Source organism: Pyxicephalus adspersus, chromosome 11 (assembly GCF_032062135.1).
Source record: "Pyxicephalus adspersus chromosome 11, UCB_Pads_2.0, whole genome shotgun sequence".
NCBI classification, from domain to species: Eukaryota; Metazoa; Chordata; class Amphibia; order Anura; family Pyxicephalidae; genus Pyxicephalus; species Pyxicephalus adspersus.
In genome coordinates this window covers 41,945,240-41,965,224 of record NC_092868.1, presented here as the reverse complement: position 1 = coordinate 41,965,224, position 19,985 = coordinate 41,945,240, and the positions used below count along the sequence as shown (strand labels likewise).

Below are 19,985 nucleotides of genomic sequence, written 5' to 3'. Positions count from 1 at the left end.
ATTGTGTGTGCAGTCGTTCAGTGATCGTGCATGTTTCTGCAATACACTTTCTCCTTTACATGTCACTCCCTGCATCATTCAAACGATTGTATCTATAGTGTACACTATTGATGGATTATATATGAATGATCGTATTGTTACAGCATGTACAGAATTGTGCACGATACGATCGTTCAAATATAATCGTGCATAATCGTTGATCAGTCATAATCATTCGTTTTCTAATTATTTGATAATTATTGGTAGTGCGTACCTAGCCTAAGCTTGATAGACCCAAGAGCTGCTAGTATATGTGTAGTCAGTAATCCAATGTCAGGTACAGGTTATTTTTCAGAATCCCCTAGGGTTGTGATGTTGTGCTTTGACCTTAGTGTGATCTGCTGGACACCCAGAGCTGGTGTTAGGGTAGGGCAGGGTGGACAGTTGCCCATGGCCTCCAATTGCCAAAAGGCAGGGTTGCAGGGAACTGAAAAGTTGTGTATCTGTGGCCTAATTTTAGCTAAAACTGTTCCTGTGAACAACAGTGTGCTACAAATGTATATAACCCAAATTTTTTTCTTACCTGACTTGAAAATTGACGATCAAAGAGTTTCCTAAAGAACTCACCACATCATAGCAATCTATTAGGAATCGTTCATTTGAAAAGCAAAGAGGGGATCAGGTTACTATAGGCAATCTCTTCATTTGCCCCAGTTTTGTTCTGCTTTTTATTAATCAATGTTCTTGGCTTCCTTGCCAAGTTTGACTAAAGCAGGTCCCATGGTGTCCTATTAGTGGCTAACATGAGTCCCAGGAGACTTCACAGCCTCATAATCTGTTTTGTGAACAGCAGATCAAACACATGTCAACACGACTTGTTATGAGAAGTACTCAGTAACTTTCCACTACATTGATGAAAATAGTACAGGAGAACTGGTTTTGATCCTAATGAGATTGAGCTGATCACAGGCCTAATTCCCTACTTCTGAACTTTTAGAAGTTATACTAAACTTTTAAAGTATAAAAATCCATTTGTTTTCTGGTTTCAGTATTTTTTAATACATTTTATGGAAAAAGATAAAAACAAAAAAAATCCATTTTTTTTCTTAATTGATTTTTTCTTGTTAAAAAACTGGATACATTATTTTGTGTTTAATACTTTTTCACAGTAAAATATAAACAATATTGAACAATTAAAAAGGCTAAAAAGTGTAGTGTTGCAGTGTTGGCTGGAGGTTTTATGGTCTAACAAGTGTACAAAGTACATCAACATAATGGTACATATTGGTGTATTGGATACTTAAATTGTCTTCTACAACTTGCAGATCTATCTGAATCTGCTGTTATGAGGTTTCTTTATGCTGTTTGTTATTTATTGTCTGGTATGTTCTTCATAATAAACATCTTTCATTGTATTAAGGAAGACAGGAAAGACTGGAGTTTGTTGGCAAATATTGAAGCATATATTTAAATGTCACACAATTTTACATAATAGTAAATAAAATAAACCAATATTTGTATATTGCATTCCAGCACATTACATTTAACACAGATAGGCAAGTCCTTGTTCAATACTACTGGGAAGTAATGCCTGATATCTATACAATATCAACTAAGTTATTTTTAAACGTGTATGCAAATGTCTCAAACCCGACGCGTGTCGCCAGATGGGCTTCCTCAGAGGATACACTGAGAGCATTACAACATTGCATTGGTGACCTAAAAGTATAAAATCTAGAACTTCAAAAGGAATTGGAATTGGAAATCTAATATTCAAAAGGTCCTTGGGATAGCTGAGGTTTCTGTAAGAATTGGAAGGTATACGTTCTGGTAAGAGAGTGACGTGCAACTTATTTATCAAAACACCTTAATTGGACATTTGATCCCATTTAAATTTCCTGTTGTGTTCTTCTGGTGAGGTTGTAGATAATGGATGTTGCCCACACAGTAGGCAGGAAATAAGGGTACCTGTAATTTACCTTGGTCATATGTTTTTGCTGTTCTTAGACTCAATTACTAGCATAATTTCTTATGTCTATAAGGCAAAACTAGTGGTTTGTGCAGGATTACTATCTAGCTGCTAATTTGTTTTTACTGTAGCATGCTGCCTGTCATGGCCTCCAGTCTGTCAATATCTGTTCCTGCTTTGCAATTCCTACTGGGTTTGGTTCTGCCTGTCAAAGTGGCTGTCAAGCCTCAAAGTCACAGAGGGAATTTTCTTGCCCAAGATAAATATGAAATAACATATACAGGTATTTCATATCTATGACTTGTAGGTAGCAATTCTAGAACAGTGGTCGCCAACCTTTTTGAACCTACAGACCGCTAAATGCACGGACTCTGGATGGCGCATGCGTGAGAAGCTGTGTGTCACTCAAATGGGTAGAAACTCCCCCCAGAGTGATGTCATAATGCTAGAATCCAACCCCCCCACTCCAGAGACACAACCCGCCCACCGCCCTGAGCCTACAATCCGTACGGGAGACGTGGTCCGCGGCTCTGGCCAGTGCGACCCCTCAAGGGGTCCTTCTCCTGACCCCACTGGGGGGCGCTCCGGCCAGAGCTGCGGACCACTAAAATTTTTTGGTGGACCACTGGTTGGCGACTGCTGCTCTAGAGGACTAAGCAGTTTATTACTTGATATTCACATACCAGTTGCATTGTAGAGATTGTAGAGATCTGACCACACAGATTGCAGAATTACTCAGTATATAACACACACTTTCCTAATCTTAGTAAGGATGGAACCTCCTGGTTTGTTCAGTGGTGTAGGTTTTTGGTTCAGAATCCATGCCATTGCTGTGTAGTATGATGGAAGGGTGTACATGCTTTGCTGGAGGTACCTCTGCTTGCTGAGAAGTTTGAGCGACATTAAATTAAATTATTCTATATAAAATTATCAATACGTTAATATATTTCATAGGTAAGCATAAAAATAACAGTACCAAATATTTTGCTAGAGTTGTGTAATGATTAGCTAGTAAAAGTTCTGAATAAGAACAGAGAGCACAAAAGTGTGGCCAGAAATGCTTCATGCCCGCCCTTAGTTTCAACTTTTCTTGTAAAACCTAACTTTCTTTGTCTTATTGGGTAATCCTTCCTATCCACCTCCCCCCGTATTGAAAAGGGGTATAATCTACCAGATGAAATTGCTTGGATTGGGATCACTTTGATTCAGCTGGCCGGCTTGAATATGTATTGCAATATATGAGAACCAAGAACGTATGTTTTTGCTAAATGTTTGAGTATATGACAGTATATTTAAATGTGAAACATGAGGTCAAACCCCCTAGCACCTCGCATATACTGTATGTTAGCTACTTGGATTTATATACTGACATATTTTCTATATAGCCTATATGAGAGTGGAAACTGAATTCAGGAGCCATGCAGCAGTTACCAGACCTGTAGATGAATCATCAACAGATTCCTCGGCACAGAACTGGAAAGATAAATTATCTTTAAAAAATGTTGCAAGCTGATGGGTTCCTTATTGCAGAAGGTCATGCGGTGTCTTTTCTGCAATAAAACAAACTTACCTGTTTGCAGTCATCCCTATAATGTATATGATTCTGGCTTATCGGCTGCTGGGAATGTGTGCATGTGTCATTCTGGCCTGGTCAATCAAGTTGGCCAACGATTGGAAATGGACTGGGGGAAGATGCCAGCACCAAAAAAACTTAATTAGTAGCAGCCCCATACCAAACTCTAACAGCACCAATATCAGAACAGCTGATCTAGTAGAAAGACCTGTCAATATTTCAATACACATATTTAATTATCTTTTAATTATCTGTAAAAACAAAAAAAAAAAGAACCAGGGATATTTCTTACTAAAAGAAATACATTTGTGGATTTCTAGTGTTTTCATTTTGCTTTTCTGTTATAGACTTCTTATTTGCTGGAAAGATAAAACAATTGTGTGAGGGAGGATTCATCACTTTTGGTTTTCAGTAACGACAGCATGTCCTCTGAGATTAATTACTTGTGACTCTGGAATCAGCAAATTCCGTTTTCTTTCCAAGATATGCTGAGCTCACGGTTCTCTGTGCAGCCTTGCACACCTTGAGTCTTCTTACCGATTAATATCTCTTTAATATATGTAGCTTGTCTGTTTGAAGGTTAGAAGAAGGATCAAGTCAATAAACTGTTGACTTTTTAGCCCTTTTTTAGATAAATTAAACATTTCATAAAGTTATGAATTACATTAGCAAATATCTGTGATGAGGATGCCTTTTCATTAAAAATATTTCCCAAAAAATAATTTAATACTTTCATGTTATTTGCCCATAACTATGCGTGACTTGTATAGGCTGGTATCAGTGATGGGCAGGTCAGTACCAGACATTGTCAGTGGTGTGTGTAAAGTCCAGAAGATCCAAAAAACACTGGTTGCTGGCTTCAATATTGTTCCAATTTTAAGGATAGCACACTAAAGTATTGGGGTACAAGGAAATGAGGAACAAGGATCCAATGCAATCCCTTGGTAACATAATTTCTTGTAAATTATCTTTTACTTTCTCACCATATGGGATTATACTGTTTGGTTTACATTGTGTTGCTATTTTTTGAATATGTTATTTGTATGATCCTTTTTGATGTACTGTTAATTATCCGGTATACTGTACACTATGTTTATGTTTATATATTGTCCATTCTCTGTTTTTTCTGTTATTGTTTATTAAAATTTTCTTAATAAAAATCCTGTTTCAAAAAAATTCTTGTAAATTATAGGGAATAATGCATCAGCTTTATGTAAAATAAAAATATTATCTGACAACTTTTCCTGTCTAGGGGCTTTGTGATATTATAACAACAGAACACCTTTTAAAGAGAGTGTGTGACCCCATGCTGGAGTTACAGTGTTAAAGACCAGAAATTCAATGGACTGCCATTTCACATTTATATGATGGGTACACATATTGGGACCTAATCTAAAGAGAGACACTGTGATCACTTTGGAGACTAAACAAGGAACCTGTGGCCACTACAAGGCGTCTATACATATGAATTGTTATTATCTTAATACATTTACTCCTAGACTAGTAAAGGTAAATATTTGGCTGGTAGCCGTGTTTAAATGTAATTCGGAGCAGGGCCTGCATTCACTGCAGTGACTCTGCTGGGTGTTAAAGCTGCCTGATCCCAGCTCATATCTTCTAGCATAATATTCCTTTGCAGCTCTGAGATGTTATGTGTCTATATGCAGAGAGTTGCAAAGAAAGCCAATGTTAAAAGAATGCAAATTGTTAATGTTTTGTGCTCATTTGTCTAAAATGATACCCCAATCTTTCCCAAATTGAAAGTTTAGGGATCCCCAAAACCTTTACATACACATTTAAAATGCACATAAAGACACATTTTTGAAGAGTGACATTTTTAATCACTCCTTGCGGGGAGAAAAAAAAACATTTGTCCTGGTGACCATTGTCAAAATCCATAAAATTCAAGTTTTTATCAAAGCAAAAAGTAAAGAAAAATCCTCTAATTATGTTCATTTTAGAAAGATTTACTTTAATTTCATGTTATGTCTTCTCTACAAGAGGTGAAGAGTCTTCCATTCATCTAAAAAGTGTTGACTTGTCATACACTATAATACAAAGTTTCTCAAACTTTTTATCATGGGGGAACCCAATGTCTTTATAGAACACCTTCTATAATTATGATACCCACAGCTCATAGTACATTAATGTGGCTGTCAGAATTCCTCTTACATTGCTGGCCATTGGGAAGAATGCCACCCTTACAGATAGTCAAAAAAGATCATTGGTGTCAGTTAAACTGATCCAAGAGATCCAAGTTGCTCATTGCTCAAGGAACCCCATCAACCTCTGGAGGAACCCTGGTTGAAAAATATTGCTTGGATGAGTTTTCAGGTTGTTTGCATAATTATCTTGTAATCAAACATATATATAAGAAAGGCAATTTATCATGTAGCAAAAACACCACAATTTCTTTATTCCCAATCTACACAGATGTATATCTATGTATAAAATATATATGAAAAAACCTTCAGCATCTTTGACATGGAAAAGCCAATGGAGTTCCTTTCATACATTGTGGTTCTGTATATAATTTCAGCATATCCCAGCTTTCCAATGCCGGCTATATCTAAAGACAGCAATCATTTCCTATTAGATTTACCATGAAAATAATGCATTTGTTCCATTATATATTTCTGTTGACAAATCCTCTTAATGCAGACAGATGGCTGATGCAGACAAATGGAGCCAAATTCATGAGTAATACAAATGTATTATACGCCTGCTCATGTTTGATTTCAGGCTGAACAGTCACTACAGAAAGGTTGCTTTTAATATATCGCTCATTCTGGTGCACAGAACAGTGGATGTGATTCATAGATGAAATACAAGTTCAATAAAACATAATACAGCCATGTATCAAAACACAATTATCCCAAACTCTGCCTAAAGCCGCGCATGACCCGAGTAACGGGAAATTGGAAACTAATTGCTTTGGAAGTCAAATTAAGAAATTATGGAGAAAATTAGGTATCACTGTGGTGAGATTAGGAACTGATGGGGGAATTAGGAATCATTGTAGTGAAATGGGATGAAAAAGTCTATCCTTTGGGCGATGATTATTTTATTAGTTATTTAATATTATTGTGAATGTCAGGCACACTTCTACTGCTATTTTTTTTTTGCCAGGTTTATTTGGGAAGGCAATTAACCTAACATGTTTTTCAGGATGTGAGATACTCCAGACTACATGCAAATTCCTTGTGGATGGTGGCCGGGATGCAAAGCTTAGGACTCTGCGCATGCAAGAGTGCTACCTACTGAGCCAACTGTGCGTCCAATTTTATATCATTTTACTGATACTTAATACTCTTGTGCCAGTGACAATCCTCTTTGCTATGGACAGAGTTTTAGGTATTGATGCCTGCAAAATATTTATATACAGGGCTGCAATTACTATGGGGTGCCAGGGAGAGAGCAGCACCAAGACTCATTGGGCCTGATTTATTAAAGCTTTCCAAGGCTGGAGAGGATACACGTTCATCAGTGAAGCTGAGTGATCCAGCAAACCTGGAAAGGATTTCTTTGAAATAATTTGCTATCAAATGTTTTGAATCATGAACCAGATCCATTTCAGGTTTGCTGGATCACCCAACTTGATTACCCAGATGAAAGTGTATCCTCTCCAGCCTTGGAGAGCTTTAATGATTCAGGCCCAGTGTTTCTAAAATTAGGATAATGTTTTTTTTTATTGTTGCCCTTTTTTCTTTTTTTTTTAAAGAAGAGACCAAAGATAGCCAATAAGCGGCAATATGATCATATATTGAAAAGAACAATTTGGAAAATAGCTATACATATAATTCATTGTATAGCATTTTAGTCGGTCTTTCCCATATATGAAGTCAAGGCAAAAAGGACCATTGAACTAGATCAGGGGTCAGCAAACACCGGCCTATAGGCCAGATACATCCTAGCCAGTAGACCGTTCCGGTCTAACGCCCCCCCTGGTCGATTCAGCCTAATCCCGGCTGGCAGGGGTTGGAAACCCGCGGCTCTGGAGCTGAATCTGGCTCTTGAACCTCCTTGTTATACCTCCCTTCCCTATTTACTGCAACCGGCGTTAACATTTCTGCTGCGGGGGTAAGGGGACAATCCCTCTCCTCCGTATGCAATGCGGAGGAGGGGGATTTCCATTCAGGGGTGTACCTGGTGGGGGGCGGAGACATCAGCGCGGGACTTCAGAGAGAGTCCGGCTAGTGTGCCTTCTTGACCTCCTAAAATGGCCTAGTAGCCAAAAAAGTTTGCTGTACCCTAGACAGTGATATCCCTAGTTAGGTATAAAAAGAAAAATAGGAGAAAACGTCCCATGAGTCCCGATGAGTTTCCATGTTGGCTTCTTCAGGGGGTTTGACAAAGAACATTTGTTTGCATATTGGGATGTTTTTTTTTTCTATATGTGTGGGTAGATACACCGTAGGAACCGTATGGTGAAGTGGTGCAGGAGACATTGGGAACAGTAAGGAGACTCTTTAAGCAGCACTCCAGTTTTTTTTTTTTTATTATTAGATATGTTAAGATAATTTACCAATAATTTTATGTATTATCCATGGCATTGCATTTACAAAAAAAAAAAACACAGTTTACTTCTGCAGCACATTACAATTTCCGCTGTACATCCAGTGTCCCTATATATGGAAGATGAAGCTCTCACCAATGTTTCGTTTCTACACCTGCTTTCTTTCTTAGACAACCAAGGCGGGTGTAAAAACAACTTGACTTTAGTCATACATGAGGGTTGCATTTCTAAAATCTGCAGGCATGAAAGCTTAACAGTGCATTACATTTTTTTTATTGAAAATTGCAATAACATGGATTTGTAATTCAACCTTTGGAGGGTATTCCTTGAAATGGCTGGAGTCCTGCTTTTAGGAGTTTTATACATCTCTAAAACACACCACACATACACAAATAATAGATCCACCATGAAATAGTCATCTATACTTGCATTCTGTTTAGAACAGAAATGTATGCAGTGATACAATGGACACAACTAACCATTTCTATAAAGCTGATTCACATCCATAAGATACTGCTGGTCACAGTCTGTAGACTGCCAATGACAACTAACAATAAACAGGAAATTCCATGTGCACATACCCTTATAATCCAAAACTCTTCTGGCTAAATTCAGATTCTGATAGTGAACTAAAACAACAGGAAATATAAATAGTGTGGTAGATTAAATATTTGTTGTAGTAATTAAAGACTAAAAACTAAAATATTCCTTATTAGAAAATAAAGTTTCTGAACTTAGACTGAAGATGAATGTGAAGTTGTAGAGACAAGTTGTAGAGAAGTTGTAGGGAAATATTAAGATGAAAACCTTTTCAGTACTTCCATAATGAAACATTAACAATTGTCTTTCTTTTTCTTCTTGCTTCTCCTACAAAAGAAGACAACATTACCAGTATACAAACCATTGATGGGTACAGATCTTAGTGGTCTAAAGTTTTCATCCAAGATTTACCCAAAATGTACAAAATTTCCCATTGGTTTTAATTAGAAAATGTATAACGTTCAGATAAATGTTGGGTGAATCTTTGGTGAAAACATTCAAAAAGAGACCCCTTAGTTCTTCTAAAGGCAAAAGGCAAAAAATTGTATGTACTTAATGATATTAGATTTATTTATGTATTTGCTGGGATGTGTAATTTGCACAGACTTGGATATATCAAATTATCTCTTCCCTGGATCCCATAGAAGGCAACATTTTCAGCAGGTTTAACAGGGTCATATTACTTTCTACAGATAATAGCTGTATAAACTAAGATTACATAGAACAAATGAGATCCAGAGGTCATGCTCAATGATGATACTTCATATTACTAAAGATACACCATTCATTAACAGCTCTTTATCTCCAACTTGGCTTTTATTTGTCTGTAGAATATAGGCCTGGGTATCTGTTTGGGAATTCATTGCATTATTGGGATATATATGTGTATATATATATATAAATATATATAATATATTATATATATATATAATATATATATATATATATATATATACATAACTTATAAGTCACTTAAGCAAACTTGTACATTGTTATAGACACAGATTGTGTGCCCTCATGTAAAATACTGTTTTGTGGTGGTTATACGAGTAGGATATTAATAAACTTTACACAATTTATGTTATTATATTTTTGTTTTTAGTTTTTTGTTTTTTAGGGGTTATGTTAGGGCATATGTTTTTTGTCATAATGAGGGACACATTTCTATAAACATTTTTTTTTATTTGTATGACAATTCATAACTGTAATTTCTATTGCCATAAATTTAGGATCTTTTACCCCTTCTTTGGCCTAAATGAATCCAATGGTGGTAAGTATTTAAAATGTGTGGATTTCAATGACATCCATGACCATCACTAAGAAATTTGACCAGTTTCTGAAATTCAGAATATTACTATGATTTTTTTTTGGTGAAAAATCATTAGACATAGCTTCTGTAGCCAACTTTAGGAACCTTGGGCAGCATGAGGACTAAAGTTATCTTTTTGAATAATTTTTAACTACCACAATATAATATCTGCCTGTGTATAACTAGAAATAGTTGCTGTAATTTTGCTTGATTAACAGTTTAAAAATGGGTGCAGGTGAATTTTATCAGCAAAAATGGGAAAAATGCCTGTATATAATTAGAACGTGGTAACAGTCATATTGTTACCAAGCATTTTCTTAAAAGCACATTTCCCAAATTAACTTTTTCTAAAAGGAACTTTTCCAAAGTACGTTACCCTTTATTAGCAGAAGGCACTGCCTGCCCCCTTTTTGAGGTCAAGTGGCAATTACGAACTCAGAATTTGATCTCTAAATTGCTGAAATTCTCGGGTCCATTCTGAGGTTGGAATATCTCAAATCCAGGTCAAAATTGACTCCAAATGGAACTATCTGGCACAGTTGTTTTGTAATTACCGTGTTATAGCCCTGCAAAAAGTAATCACTGGTCTTAAATTCACCACAAAATAAAGTAAAGAAAGAAGCTCCAATATTCAATACAGGTAGTCCCCGGGTTACATATGAGATAGGGACTGTAGGTTTGTTCTTAAGTTGAATTTGTATGTAAGTTAGAACAGGTACATTATTTTAATAAATTCGATTTGGACAGATGTTTGTCTCAACATATTTTTAGGCAGCATGGTGTCAGTTACTGTATAAAATCCTCACTGTGAGTTAATCACAAACAAAGGAAGAAAAAACCCAAAACGTTATGGAACCTAGACATTCATTAACTGCTGGAGCAAGCTGTGCTTTGATATGCAAAAATAAACAGTGCAGAGTTTATCTTGGTCATTAAAGAGTTACAAGATGTTACAGATCAGCTCAGCTCCTAAAGGTGCGTACACACTTCCAATTTTTATCGTTCCAATCGAACGACGAACGATCGATTGGGCAAAAAATCGTTCGTAAAAAAGTAACCAACGACGCCGACGAACGAGGAAAGTCGCTGGAAACGAACGACCGGACCGACGGATCGGATTGGACGACGATCGTTGAACATCGTTCGTGTGTACGGTCGTTCGTTGATCGTCCATGTTCAGAGCATGCGTGATGAACGAACGTCCGTTCACTTTCCTGTCGTGCACATAGTTCCTCTATCGCTCAAACGATCGTATCTATTGTGTGTACAATATCTACGAACGATCGTGTCGTTAACTCTATGTGCAGGATCGGTGCTATACGATCGTTCGTATATATCGTGCATGAACGTTCGTCGTTCGTTTTCCAACGATAATAATTGGAAGTGTGTACGTAGCTTAAGATCACCCACAACCTCAGCTGTGTTTAGCAAAAGATTTCTTCTGCAAGTCATGCAAAACACCCCCTTCCCCCTACAAGCCTCCGTCCTGCACACGAGAGAGCAGGGAAGCCTGGTTCTGATCTAGGAGTCATCCGTATGTCGGATGTCCTTATTTCTGGGACTACTCATACAAAAACAGCAGCACAAGGAAAAGTGCCTCAAAGATCTATCAATCAGAATTAAAGAACTTTTCCTAACTGATTCTAATCTTTCCTCTTCTTTTATAATGGGGCTGTTGGCCTAAACGTATTGACCTTTTCTAATCTTGCTGGACATAGTTGAAGGGCCATGCATCCCCTGGGCAAATCTGGAGGCACTGTGATAAACCCGTGCAATAGCAGAAAACTCCTTCCTCTGTTAATTTTCATTTTTCAGTTTAAATAACTTATCACCATGAACTGCAGTCTGCAGCTGGCATTTAAAATGATATCTCTATAAGGAAGGTCTTACTATGATGATCTACTTTACAAGACACATGTCCCTGCTGGATATTGTGCGGTGCGATTCTTGAGAGCCTTTATGGTTTATAGAAGCTGAAAGGACATTAATCAACCGGCAGAATAGGGTGTTCTTTAGCCTTGCTAATTGTATTAAACCACACAAGTTCCCCTTAGGACACAACAAAGCAAACCAACTGCTGAGCAACTGACAGTGTGATTCACTGCCCTGTGGACTGATGTGTCTTTTTATCCACCTGAATACATTGAATATTTATCTATATGTTTGACTCACGTGTCAGCCAAAGGTCCCAGAATGATGCACGGATCTGTAATTGCAGATGATAAAATATTATCAGAGGACAAATTAGTGACGAGGCATCATAGAACAAGAAATGCTGAACACCTAAACATGACTTGGTTTATAGGGCCATGGAAAATAATACGATGGAAAAGTTTTCATGAAATGTTTAATTTTATTTTATATACTGACACCCAAAAATAAAAAAATAAATAAATACAAAAAACTGGGAGCTATGATGGATGAAACAAATAAATAGATGTCTTTGAGATTTATTAAAGCCCAGCTGATTATTTAGTTATTTACCCCAAAAAATTAAAGTTGTGTTGGACCTCCAGGGAAGGGCGGGGGGGACAACGAACCCCTTCTTCCCCCTTTTCCACATCATCACTACTGGGGACAGACGCAGCCAATGAGGCTTCTGGTAGCTATTAGGAAGAGAAGGCTGGAAGTTGTGGCAGAGTGTGGCAGGAGTTGGTGTTGTACGAGAACGTGTTCGTGTTTGTGTGTATCTAAATATATTTACATACATGTGTATATATGCATGTAGGGGTTTGACACACATACATTGGCCCTGATTTCATTGGTGAAGCTGGGTGATCCAGCAAACCTAGGATGGCTCTGGTCCAGGAGTCAAAACATTTGCTAGCAAATAGCAAATAGTTTTAAGAAATTCATTCCATGTTTTCTGGATCACCCAGCTTCACTTATGAAAGTGTAATCTCTCCAGCCTTGGAGAGCTTTAATAAATCAGGCCTGTTCTGTTTGTTTTTGGAGGCAATAGTTTGTCCTGCCTAGGGCACCAAAATAGTTAAAAACAACCCTGCCCCTACCTATCCATGATTTCCCAATATCTACCCCATCCCCCTTTTGGTTAACCCTCCCACTATTGCCCCCTCTCCTTCTTTACCTTCTTTCTATTCACACATACCCACAAATACCATCCACAGCAGCACGAGACCCAACCAAACACTTGCCCTGGGTTTGGGAAGATTTTTTTGTATCATTATTTGTTTACCAACTTTTTTTGTATACTAACTTTGCTTGTGTTTTTCTCTTATTTTCTGATTTATAAATCATGGAAACTTTTTTTTTTAATAGATTATACAGAAAAGGGTGTGTAAATTCAGTTTCCTTGGAGCCTCACTCCTGCCAATATAATGCATAGAGGGACTTTTGCTATCTGTTTAAACAGTGGTCTCTCTGAAAAGGTCTGACATCATCCCCTAACACTTACAGGTCTTGCCTTCCCCTAGCTTGTGCTTGTACAGTGAAATAAAATAGAGCTTACTAGGAAATGTATTTCACTCTGCTTTCGTTATCAGCATAATTTTTGTTAGCACATAAACAATGCCACACAACTGATCATCTCCTTGAGTTCCTTTTCCATTTAAAAAGTATATTATGAATACAGTATTGAAAATCATATTTATATAAGGCTCTATTTTCAAGTTCTTTTTATACGTGCCTGGAGTTCAGCTTTAGAATATAATCCTTTTACAAACCCAAGTATATCTAGAATATAACGATAAACCCTTCTATCTATCATGATCTCCACAATGCCCATGACTCACACAGATATAGCTGTGCTGTCTGAATAAAATAACCCGCCATGAGACCTCTTTGCTGAATACAAGCCGGCCTCTGATTGCTCACCCTAAAGCTAGATATACAGTATGCAAGGTTTATATGTAACTGATTAGACATTCAATTTCTACAGAAATCAATGAATTCCTAGGACCTTGATTGATTGATTTTGACCAAAAAATTGCTTAAACAATTATTTATCAAGCATGAATGGGAGCTGTGAGTAATCAATGTCTTCATAGCTTTGTATCAAGCAGTACGAAGCTAGGGATGACAGCATACTATTGTTTTGTGATTAGATTTGTGCTGAAATTTGTTCTATACTGAGTGATGCAAGATTGTAAATGAATTGATATTTTCCAAATGATTTTAAATTAGGTAAATGGATCATGTGCACACGTCTGATCGATGGCCGATGTAGCCAACATCCGCCCCGCTGCAGAACTGACTTGGACCACCCAGTTGAACTGACTTGGAGTCTCCTTTGGGGGCTTCTTGTGGCTAAGGAGACTATGGGGGCCTTCTGGGGAGGAAAACTTTGCACCTATTTCCGTCCATGTATCTAATAGAGCACCAGTTTGGTGATCCATGGTTCTGATCAGTGCGGTGTGGTCAAGAGAAGGAGACCTCAGCTGGGAGGGCGCACTGGCCAGAGACGTGGTCCATGTCCCCCGTATGGATCGCAGACTCAGGGCGGTGGGCCAGTTGTGTCTTTGGACGCAACCCACACACTCTCCTTTTGGCTCAGGAGTTAGCACTCCAGTCTTTTTAGTGCTGGGTCCCAGGGCCGAATCTCGGCCAGGACACTATCTGCATGGAGTTTGCAGGTTCTCCCTGTGTCTGCGTGGGTTTCCTCCGGGTACTCTGGTTTCCTCCCACATCCCAAAAACGTAAGGTTATTGGCTTTCCCCAAAAAATTGACCTTAGACTACATTGATGACATTAGATTGTGAGCTCCTTTGAGAGACAGTTAGTGACACAACTATGGACTTTGGACAGCGGTGCGTAATATGATGGCGCTATATAAATACTGTATAATAATAATAATAATAATAAATTGCAGGTTCAGACCTGCGATGGGAGAGTGGGCAGGTTCTGGCATCATGACGTCATTATGGGGGAAGTTTCTTCCCCTTTGAGTGACATACGGCTCCCCGTGCATGCGCAGTACGGAGTCCATAAATTTAGTGGCCCATAAGGTCTAAAAGGTTGGTGACCACTGTAATAGAGTTTGCCTATGCAATTCTACAGGTTGCCCCGGCATCACTGAGCTGTACAATTGTTAATTACAACCTCGATGAAAAAACAAAATCTGCCTTTTACCGGTTCCACGATGCGTCAGTAATGCGCCAAGCGTTGTTAACCTCCCCGGTAACTGGGGCACAAGTAATATGACCCTCTCTGCGATATTGCTCAAACAGCTGTGTTGTCATTCTCCCGCTGTTCTCAGCGGAACAGATAAGCTTCCAGTAATGGTTTCTCGTTCAAAGGAAGCAAAGACACAAAACAGGATGTTTGTCTGATCGAGTACATTAAATAATCAGCTTTAGACTTTGATATGACAATCCGTGTCACTTTAATTGTGGGCTCGATGTCAAGAGGCTTGTAGAACGTGAAACATCTATCAGACATTCCGCAAACGGAAAGTGAAATCTTCCATCAAGGCAGGAGCACTTTCTGCTTCATTAATAATAATATCTTCATGTACAGCATGCATTGACAAGTAAAAAGAAGGAGGTCTGATCAAGGACAGATGCTCAGTGCTTTTTAACATGGGGCCCCACGTGTCGGAGATACAGACTCTTGGTTATCAATATTTATATATATATATGCAGGTAAGTGAAGGAAGGAAAATGGAAACTTCCTGCTCTTAGGGGGTTTCAAAATATTATGCAAGCCTACCCCAGAAATATGTAACAGTGGAAAATAAGGACGAGAAGATGATGGGGTTTGTAGGCAAATTATGAAGTGTGGTAAGTCATATTCATAATCATATAACACACAATCAATACATATTCATAACATATCATGATAAATAGATGTCCCATCCCCTAATCGGAACTGAAAGGTGGATATGATGGGACTGATGTACTAGACATATAAATTTCCTGATGTATAAGAACTTTACAAGTCAATGGTTGAGTATCATGTCCCGATGCATTTCGCCTGTGTTGGCTTCCTCAGCGTACTTATGGACTGCAAAATGTAACTGCATATAAACATAACATGTATTTGGGTTCAAGTAAATCAATATCAGCTTAGGTATGAACATGCGTATCAAAGTGCAATGCATGTCTGACAAGGAAGTATATACATATACATGCATGAGTGTAGAACTAGACTGCACGGTATTATTATTAATACTTGAGTATTGAAATCGATATTAATAGCTGAACTTTATATATATGAGGCTTATGCGTCTATAGAATGTCAATACAACATGGATCAAAATAAATGTATAAGATTGTAAAGGTTGGATATTCATTGTATAAACTATATGCAAATATAATTACGGGACAGAAAATCATAATTGAAATAATGTTCTGGTTGTATAACTGTATTATAAATATTTTGTGCCATATATATATATATATATATATATATATATATATATTAGGAATAAAGAAAGACCCCCTCAAAAACAGGCGGTGTACAGTGCTTTTTTATTCATCTATCACTGGAAACAATGACAACATATTGTTTCCAGCAACAATCGATCCATTGGATGTGTATGATGGCTTTAGGCTCATGGATCATAATGGAGGATAACTGACGTCTTCACCAATATCCTTATGACATTTAGCACAGGATGAGAACAAAGTCACTTTGAACAACTGCAAAAAAGATACATAGAATTTGTTCTTCCCAGCATCTTATTTCCAGCTGGCCGATATATATACAACTTGTCTAATGTCTCAGTTAGTTACATCCATATGCCAAGGTGTGTTTATTTCCTTGCTGCTTATTACATTTATATGTCAACAGTAAGATATCCAAGCCCTTTGAAAGTCCCACTTTCTTGCGTTATACCTTCGGGATGTGGCGTTTCTTTTTTTTCTTTTATTTTTGATGAAGATCATCAGGGGTCCTTGCACATTACCCTGAGTAAGATATCCATGCAAAATTTTGGAATATAGTTTGTACCTGCTTGGGTTCTATGATATCTGGAGGGGGTCCAATTCAGCTTCTTTATTTCTTTATGCTGTTGGCTTGTCATACAACACCGAGCAATGTGGACTGGGTTTAGAGGATAGAAACATGATGTCAGTTTTTAATCTGTGGTAAGTGCCCCTAAACATGCATGTTGTTTTAATGGGAACATTTGATGCATTTTCTAAGCATTTTAAGCAGTTTTAGAGCATTTGATGAGTATGTATGGGCATTTTAACATTTTACAAATGGTGCAGGATGAGTTTTCTTTACAGCCGATCAGGAAAATGCTTTGTTGTGGACTGGTCCATGTTGCATCTACCTGCAGCAGTTCCCTAAAAATTAATGGTGGTGACAGGAAGCATTTCAGTATGGCTTACTGCTGCTCGCTCTCAAAACGCTGGCTCTTTAGAAACCAGCACTGTGGTACAAGTGGCTGAGTGGGTGGCAACTGTTGGGAACTACGCAGGGCCACTCGATCACACTACAGGTCTGAACCCTCCCTATGGGTTTAACTCCCCCATAGCCTTGAGGAAGCGAGGGGGCAGTCTGAGCTGTTACATAAGGCAGTGTATTGGTCAGACTCTGGTGCTTGCTCACATTACAGGAAGCTGCTCTTTAGCTGTATCAGTAAAGATTATGAAGGTAATTATATGTAATTATAATTACATAAACCCCCCCACTACTTCCCATCACTCCATACTTCATTGTGTGAGACTTCCCCCACCTCCTAGATTGTAAGCTCTTCTGGGCAGGGTCCTCTCCTCCTCCTGTGTCACTGTCTGTGATTTGCTACCCTTCTTTAATGTACAGCATTGCGTAATATGTTGGCGCTAAATAAATCCTGTTTAATATTAATATAAAATAATTATGACCAAATATCTATTTACAATGACTTTACTGGGCATTATAAACAGAACCTTTAAAGACTAGACCTACAAGCAGGCAAACAACTTTTCACAATGCATATTTATAATCAACTTATGTGCTCTTCTAAAGATTTACCCATAGGGCTCCTAACAATAGATATTATGCATATCACATGGGTTTACATTCCTACATCAAGTCAATTCAAGTCTTGAAGCAGGTCAAAAGAAGGTCAACTGCAAGTCAAATGCACCTGTCACTACTTAGAATCTTCCCAATCTCATATCAACCTGATGCCAATAGTACAAGTCTAGGGCTATGAACACACGTGCAATGTTGGAAAGGATCTTTCACGATGCTTTCCAATGACTAAGGACTGCACGATGCATGAATGAGTGTTGTACATACAGCACCCTTCTGCTTCATGGAGAGGGTAGGGAAGAACAACAGAGTGGCACCCCACTGTGCTCTCTTCCCCTTCACTTCCATTATGATCGTTCGTTGTCCATCGTCTGTGGATCCACCAGGACGGTCATTTGGATGATGGACAACGAGCCCTGTACACATGCAAGATTCTCATCTGATATCGGCCCGAGCCGATTATCAAACAAGAACCATTGCACGTGTGTACCTAGCCTAAAGCCTGCCCTTTGTACAATCACTGGCTTTCCAGCTAAACTGGAGTTAGACACAACTTCTGCCTAAATGTTAATTCCCAAACCTCCTCAGCTACTATTATGTGACTCAACGCCTATACATATGATCACATACCCACCTTCTATGGGAGCGCCATTTCTGTGGGTATTAAAGGCTTTAAACAAATCATAAAACAAGGAACAAGGCAGCAAAGAGAGAGATGGTGAGATGACTGGCCCACTTTATTCTTGCAGAATCCTGCAGATTGTAATCGATGAGAAGCAGCCTCTGTGTCTGGCAGTGCTGCTGAAAGGAAACTATTTCTTTATTGTAGATAACAATATTGTGGGAGGCTCATAAACAGCAGTTAATCATTACATTGGAAAACAATTTATTTTTGGTTTGTTTTTCATAGTGACTGTTATATTCAATGACCATCCTCATCCATCTAGAAATGGGACACAGAAGGCTATTCACAAAGCCTCCGCACTTCAGATAAGATAATACAATATACTTTTCTCTTAAAGGGAAACTACAGCCATTGAGATGTTATTGCAATAACTGCCTAAAAGCACAAATTATGACTCACAGTTTTATATATGCTTTCCATATCAGATTTCCTTGACTGTTTTAGATATGTATTGTCAGGCAGGCTGTTATCAACTTCTATGAACAGCTTCTGAGATAAAGAATGAGCCACAAAGTAAAGCTACATACACACTTCCAATTATTATCGTTGGAAAACGAACGACGAACGTTCATGCACGATATATACGAACGATCGTATAGCACCGATCCTGCACATAGAGTTAACGACACGATCGTTCGTAGATATTGTACACACAATAGATACGATCGTTTGACCGATAGAGGAACTATGTGCACGACAGGAAAGTGAACGGACGTTCGTTCATCACGCATGCTCTGAACATGGACGATCAACGAACGACCATACACACGAACGATGTTCAACGATCGTCGTCCAATCCGATCCGCCGGTCCGGTCGTTCGTTTCCAGCGACTTTCCTCGTTCGTCGGCGTCGTTGGTTACTTTTTTACGAACGATTTTTTGCCCAATCGATCGTTCGTCGTTCGATTGGAACGATAAAAATTGGAAGTGTGTACGCACCTTAACTGCTTGCTTTCACTCACTCAAAGCAGACTGATTAACATTCACTGATTGGGGAGAACAGAAAAGTAGGATCAATGTGCAACACGACTAAAGCCACATACAGATGTCAGATGACTGTCATTAGAAGTGATCTGACAGATGAACAGGTGAGCACTGTTCATTACTGTTCCATAGGACTACACACCAATAATTCCTAACCTGTTGTTCATTAATCTGCCATGTACAATTGATGAACCACTTTGGGGCCCACTGTACACATCGGGTTTTTGCCTGAGACGAGCATGATCATTCAGCTCAGATTACAATCATCTGGGTGTACGAAGATCAAGAAGGATGCATGTTAGTGTAAAAAGCTTACATTACAAGGATCATCTTGTTAAAGAACATCTTCACCTTGCACACTCCAGAAACCAGAGTACCCAGAGGGAGCCCACGCAGACACAGGGAGAACTTTTAAACTTCATGGAGATAGCGTCCTGGCTGAGAATCCAACCTGGGACCTAGCACTGCAAAGACCACTGAGCCACCATGCACAGTTACTAAAGGTTG

The 19,985-nt window shown here is 38.4% G+C and overlaps 1 long non-coding RNA gene across 2 annotated transcripts; it reads right to left on the bottom strand.

The window, feature by feature from the left end:
• Nucleotides 1-1,419: 1,419 nt before the first annotated feature.
• Nucleotides 1,420-15,163, bottom strand: LOC140340851 (uncharacterized). Of its 2 annotated transcripts, none has more exons than XR_011922748.1 (3): nucleotides 14,975-15,163; nucleotides 12,059-12,092; nucleotides 1,420-4,090 (listed from the first exon to the last, which is right to left on the bottom strand). It is a non-coding gene; the product is annotated as an uncharacterized lncRNA (long non-coding RNA). The 2 variants fall into 2 exon arrangements; XR_011922747.1 differs by lacking the exon at nucleotides 1,420-4,090 and adding an exon at nucleotides 4,641-8,904.
• Nucleotides 15,164-19,985: the final 4,822 nt, after the last annotated feature.